General features: G+C 35.5%; 2 protein-coding genes across 6 annotated transcripts in view; one reads left to right on the forward strand and one right to left on the reverse strand.

The window, feature by feature from the left end:
- LOC106881650 (probable G-protein coupled receptor 139) overlaps positions 1-438 on the reverse strand; it is a 25,046-nt gene extending 24,608 nt beyond the window's left edge. Inside the window, exon 1 of the mRNA XM_014932114.2 lies at positions 246-438. The gene's annotated coding sequence lies outside the window, so the exon portion shown is untranslated. The remainder of the gene's footprint in view (positions 1-245) is intronic.
- The window catches only part of LOC106881649 (transient receptor potential cation channel subfamily M member 3), a 662,626-nt gene that overhangs the window by 626,235 nt on the left and 29,990 nt on the right, over positions 1-6,401 (forward strand). The gene's annotated exons all lie outside the window — the stretch shown is intronic.

Raw genomic sequence — 6,401 nt, forward strand, 5'->3', positions numbered from 1 at the left:
TATATATATATATATATATATATATATATATATATACACACATTGTATAGTTTAGTATATACACCTATTTATATACATTGTATAGTTTAGTTATTTGCAGTCTTCCATTCTTTTTCTTCAACTTTTTTCTCTTTCTTTTTGCTTTTCTTTCCACTTTTTTTTTTAAACAACCACTTCCATCAGCAATGTGCCTGGAAGCTTAGATAGCTTCAGGTAGTAATAAGTTTACAAACAAGATAACTTACCATGAAATGCAGTGCTTTATTGTAGATGTCACATCAGCTTGTCATTAAATATAAACATTGAAAAGAAACAATGAGAAGAACTATAGCCAGCTGCTAGGCAGGAGATGGAGAGCATTCCATCCAACTTGGCTCTCTGCACACTATCCTCTACAGCTATACTAGCAGTAGCACATTCTATTGGTTATTGATGTCGTAATAAATATTGAACTCCACCCACCCACTCTCATCTCTTTCTATCTCTCTCTCTATGTATATATATATATATATATATATATATACACATACATACATATATGTATGTGTGTATGTATATACATATACACATGCGTACACACATATATATACATACATACACACACACACACACACACACATACATACATACATGTGTGTGTGTGTATCTCTCGCCTCTCTATAAACTCACGCTCACACATTTCTCCAAGATCTTGTCCTTTTTTCTTTTTATCTTTTATATGTGATTATCTCTTATATATGAATGTGTTGATGTACATATGTATACATATATATATATATATATATATATATAAGATAATGACATACACTGACATGCATGTCTCTATATGTTGATTTGTATGGATTTCTTTGTGTGTGTGTGTGTGTGTGTGTGTGTTTGTATTTGTGTGTGTGTGTGTGTGTGTGTGTTTGTATTTGTGTGTGGTTTCCTTTATATTAAAGTTACTCAGTAAGGAAACACCTACCGTTTGTTGAAATTCAGGCATCAGCAACTTGAGATCCACTATGCTTAAAACAGTATTTTATATTTTCACAGTTCTGTTTGCAGATAGAGTTTAGTGGTTTGATATTAAGTGGAGCTGAGAGTCCTTTTACTCTGTAACAGAAGGCGTGTGGCTTAATAGTTAGTGTAATTAACTCACGAACATAAGGTCGTGGGTTTGATATCCAGCGGCACATTATTTCATTGAGCAAGACTTTCTATTTCATATTACTCCAGTCCACTCAGCTGGCAAAAATATATTGTACTTCAATAGGCCAGCCTTGTCAGATTCAGTGTGTGACACTGAATCTCCATGAGAACTATGTTATAGGTATGCATGTCTGTGGAGTGCTCAACCACTTGCATGTTGATTTCACAAGCAGGCTGTTCCATTGATCAAATCAGCTGGAAAACTCCGCATCATAACCAACAGAGTACCCAGCCACTCTGTAACAGCTTCTCAATTTTGTTGCTTAACTCTTTTATGTCTATATTTCTAACTGCATTCTGTCTTTTTAGGTTTTAATTTTCAAAATAATTGGAAATTACAAGAAGTTTGGTGAAATTACCAACTTTGAAACTTGTTAAAAGACAACTATTGTACTCAGAATGGAATATACAAGTGAGATAAAGACTCTGCAAACCACCTCACAATGGTATCCATCTAGGTAGGGAGTTGCTCTGAATAACAGTTATGACAGGGTAGATAGGACTCTTTAGTTCTCTTTAGTGCTTCTTGCATGGGATAAACTCCCTAGCACAGTGGTATACTAAATTGTTTCTTAGAGAGATACAGTGGAATTTGGCCAACCCATGCCAACATGGAAAAACAGATATAAGATCATGATAATGAATCTTATATTATCTTCCTAAGACTCAAATTTAAAACTTAAGCACTTTAACCCTTTAGCATTCAGATTACTCTGTCAAACATAATCCTTATTTATTCAAATTGATTTGAAATAATCATTCATTATCTCATAGCTTTGAGATTTCAATGATGTGATAGTATATTTTCAGAAAGACATTATATGGCAGGTGTGAGAGGCTGAATCTGACCAGTTTGAACACAAAGCATGTAGAATATTTGGGCCTGATGTGGCTGGTTTAAATGATGAAGGGCTATGAATGAAGTGATTTGAGAAAGGGTTAAAACATTTAGTATGAATCATACTTTATTGATATTATATGAATTTATAATCATAATGCAGGGTATAGACATTCTGAAGCAACTGTCTTAACATGTTTTTCTATCTCAGTGACCTGAAATAAAATATTATTTATTTTAAAGCTAAGTATAAAATGACATGAAATTGAATCATTCATGGATTGTGGGGAAATTATATAGATGAATGTTGTAGCTCATATAACAGGACATATTATATACTGACACTAAAAACAAATATGCTTGCTTGACATGTTAAACATAGCTGGTAAATTTCCCTATTTTTGTCAGACCCCTATTTTTTCTAAATAAAAATGAGATATTGAATTATTTAGTCTTATACTATATCTTTTATCTATTATCTCTTACTTGTTATAATCATTTGGCTGCAGCCATGCTGGAGCACCACCTTGAAGGTGTTTTTAGTTGAACTTATTGTTTTTAAAGCCTAGTACTTATTCTATCAGTCTCTTTTACTGAGCAACTGAGTTACAGAGATGTAAACATACCAACTCCAAATGCCAAGCAGTGGTAGGGAGGACAAACCGAGACACAAAGAGAGAAAGAGAAAGAGAGACACACACATAAACAACAGGCTTGTCTCAGTTTCTGTCTACCAAATCCACTCACAAGGCTTTGGTCAGCCCGGTGCCTTAGCAGAAAATACTTGCCGAAGGTGCCACGCAGAGGAACTGAACCTGGAACCATGTGGTTAAGAAGCAAGATTCTTACCACACAGCCATGCTGTACCTATATATATATAGTGTGTGTGTGTGTGTGTGCTGGCTTGGGTATATGCAGGTAGAGAAGTTGGTACTTATGCTGGTAATATTCTTAATAAATCTGAACACATTGAGGTGAAGGAATAAAATTACACTTGAGAAGGTTTGATATCACAGAAGGAATAACATTGGATCTAAATACCCTCAATAGTCCAGCCTATCTTTATTCCAGATGAAAAATTGATATCAATATGCAAATTGTATGCATGCACCCCTACTTCCTTGTTTGTTCTTCCCTCCCTCCCTCCCTCTCCCTCTCTGCTTTCATTTGGCCCCTCTTAATTCTTCCCACTCCATCTCTTACATTTTCTCTCTGTCTCTCTTGCTTGACTTCTTCCTGTAGTTTCTTTAACCCTTTTGTTATCATATTTCCTTTGAAATTCACTGCTTTTGTTTTGAGCAGTTTTGATGTTATTGGAGAGTTTTGTAAAATAACTTTGTCAATTTTAAGATAGTGCTTACAGCATAAATTAGCATGAAATTTTGATCCAAGGTTTTAATTTAAATTATTTGAAGAAGAAAAAAATGTTGTACCATCAAACTGAAGCAGTCTAAGCCAGTTTAGTTAACTCCAGTTTTGCCTTGATACACTTGTTCTCATTTTTCTGTTCAGCCTTATCTTTCACCTCTCACACACACACACACATCTTAATTTTTGTGTTCCTTTTCATTCTTTCTATGATTCACATCATCATCATCATCGTCAACAACAGTAACATTTTTGCTTCTACTTTTCCCTGATTGTATGGGTTGGGTTGGCCTGATCCTTTCAACACAGCTTCTTACCCATTCCTTTGTCATCTTTAGAATGTTCACCAGCCTGAGATCAGCTTTCACCACTTCTGTCCTTGTTTCATTTAGCTTTCCTCTTCCATAGTCACTTTCGACTTGGATCTCTGGCACTTCTTCACCCATCTTTTATCCCTGTTACACATGACCCATGTCATTTTTTTGGTTAAAGAAGCCTACTCTTAACATGCAGCTGTAAACCTAAGACCTCAGTTGAGAGATAGCACTTACCTTTATTAATCAAGAAAATCTGAAATAAGTGCATTCTCAGATTAGCCCTAAATGGCTACCACCTTTATCCTTTTTTGGGACACATTTAGTTCACATCTGTTTATTTTTCTATTTTTTATTTTCTTTAGCTCTTCCAAATCATTTATCCATAAAATCAGTTGTTAGAGCCCACTTTATGATAAAACTGAGGCAGCTTTTACAGGTGGTTTAACTCATTTATGCTCAATGTATGTGGTCTGTACTATTACTTCTTTTGGTTCAATAATACTAACATGATCTAGTAGAGGACATTTAGGTCTTATCTTGCCATTGAGATCACATGGTAACATGATCTTCAATTTAATTCACTTCACAAACTCTGACAGCACAGCGAGAGCGAGAACATGACACGTCATTGCACCCACATTGCCTCAGTCTGGTGGGAGATGGCACAATACGCGGCGCTTTGAAGCAACATTTACACCCACCCACAAGGGCCATGCATTTCAATCCAACTCAGGTGTAGCAGGTGGCTGGGGACCCAAAAGATGACAATCTATGCTCAGTCTGGATGAAGCCAGAGGAAACTCTGGTGGAGGTCCAGAGTGCCTAAAAGAGAGAAAGAAAAAAATTATTTGTTGTTCTCTCTCAAACACACTGTAAAAACCTCCCACTATTTTGTAATTTGTTCTTGTAATACACTTCATCTGTCAGCCTTTAAGGCATTGAAAAAAACGGGTTGGGAATAATACAGTACACTATCAGTATTTACTTTACTCTAAATTCTATAAAATCACTATTCAAGTTACCATTTGTTTACTAGTCACTCATTTCTCTATATTCCCCCTGTTCTCTTTGTAAGGTATTTTGACTTATTTATCTATTTATTTGGCATATAGTTTTAAATTATTTATATACTTTATATGGCCATTCCATAATAGTTATATTCACATTGCTTGTATCATTTTAAAGTTTTTTTTTTTCTCTTAATATTCTTGGTATCTTCATATATGCTTTTGTTGGTCTCTGATTGATCCTTGCTACCATAATTTTCATTCCTTTTGTCATGTTTTCTGCCAAAGTCATCTTTTCAGAGTCGATAAAATAAGTACCAGTTGAGCACTGGGGTTGATGTGATTGACTCAACCCCACCCGACGAAATTTCTGACCTTGTGCCAAATTTGAAACCATTATCATGCCTAGTCTAAGCAAAAACTGTCTTTAGGGCTCTTTTTCCAAACAAATTTTTTTGTCCTCCTCACCATTTTATCTATTCTTTGAAAATTTTCCTAATCTCCCCATGTACACTAACTGTCACCTGGACTTATGTCTGACATGGTCCTAGGACTCATAAGGCCAAAACTTAACCTGGCTTCCATGGGGTGGTAGTGACTGAGATTACAATATTCACCCCAGAATGGGACTCAGGGTCTGTCATAGAGTTAACTTCTCTGCTATTACTGGGATTACTTTACAGCTTAGTGGACTGGAGCAATGTGAAACAAAATTTTTGCTCTAGAACACAACAAATCACCTGATCCAGGAATCGGGGCTGCTGTAATCAATTTAGTCCCTCCCCCGAAATTGTTGGACTTATGCCAAAATTTAAAATCAATATTAATCAGCTGTAAGACAGTAATCTGGCAGACTTATTAGCATGCTGGGCAAAATGCTTAGTGGCATTTTGTCCATATTTACATTCTGAGTTCAAATTCCACCTAGGTCAACTTTGCCTTTCATCCTTTCAGAGTTGGTAAAATAAGTACCAGTTGAACACTGGAGTTGATGTAATTAACTTACCCCTTTCTCCAAATTTGCTGGCCTTGTGCTATGATTTGAAACCAATATTAATCAACTGTATGGCAGTAAGCTGGTAGACTAATCAGCATGCTGGGCAAAATGCTTAGTGACATTTTGTGAGTTCAAATTCCGCTGAGGTCAACTTTGCCTTTCATCTTTTGGGGGTTGATGAGCAACAGTTGAACACTGGGGTTGATGTAATCAACTTACCCCTTTCCTCGAACTTGCTGATCTTGTGCCAAAATTTGAAATCAATATTAATCAACAGTGATTTCTTTTTTTTTTTTACTTTTTTTAATGTTTTTCACTTTAATGTGAAGGCACAGTGGTTAGGGTGCTGCACTCATGTTTGTGAGATCTCTGGTCTCGATTCAAAGACCAGGTGGTGCATTGTGCTTTCAAAGCAAAACATTTCATTTCCTGTTGCTCCAGTCTGGTCAACTGTAAATAAGTTCCAGAAATAGCTGGGAAGTGAATCTTTGTGATTTTCGTCATTGTTTACAATTATCTTTTAAAAAATATTTTAATGTATCATATAGATGTACTTTTTGACGCTGAATCCGAATTTGTTATTCATTTATTCCAGAAAAATTTTGCCAAAATTTTACAGGTGTTCAAATTTTGATAATTTTCAGAGCCAATCAGAAAACAGTGTGTACGTTGCCTCTTCCATC

The sequence above is a fragment of the Octopus bimaculoides genome, chromosome 9 (assembly GCF_001194135.2).
Source record: "Octopus bimaculoides isolate UCB-OBI-ISO-001 chromosome 9, ASM119413v2, whole genome shotgun sequence".
NCBI classification, from domain to species: domain Eukaryota; kingdom Metazoa; phylum Mollusca; class Cephalopoda; order Octopoda; family Octopodidae; genus Octopus; species Octopus bimaculoides.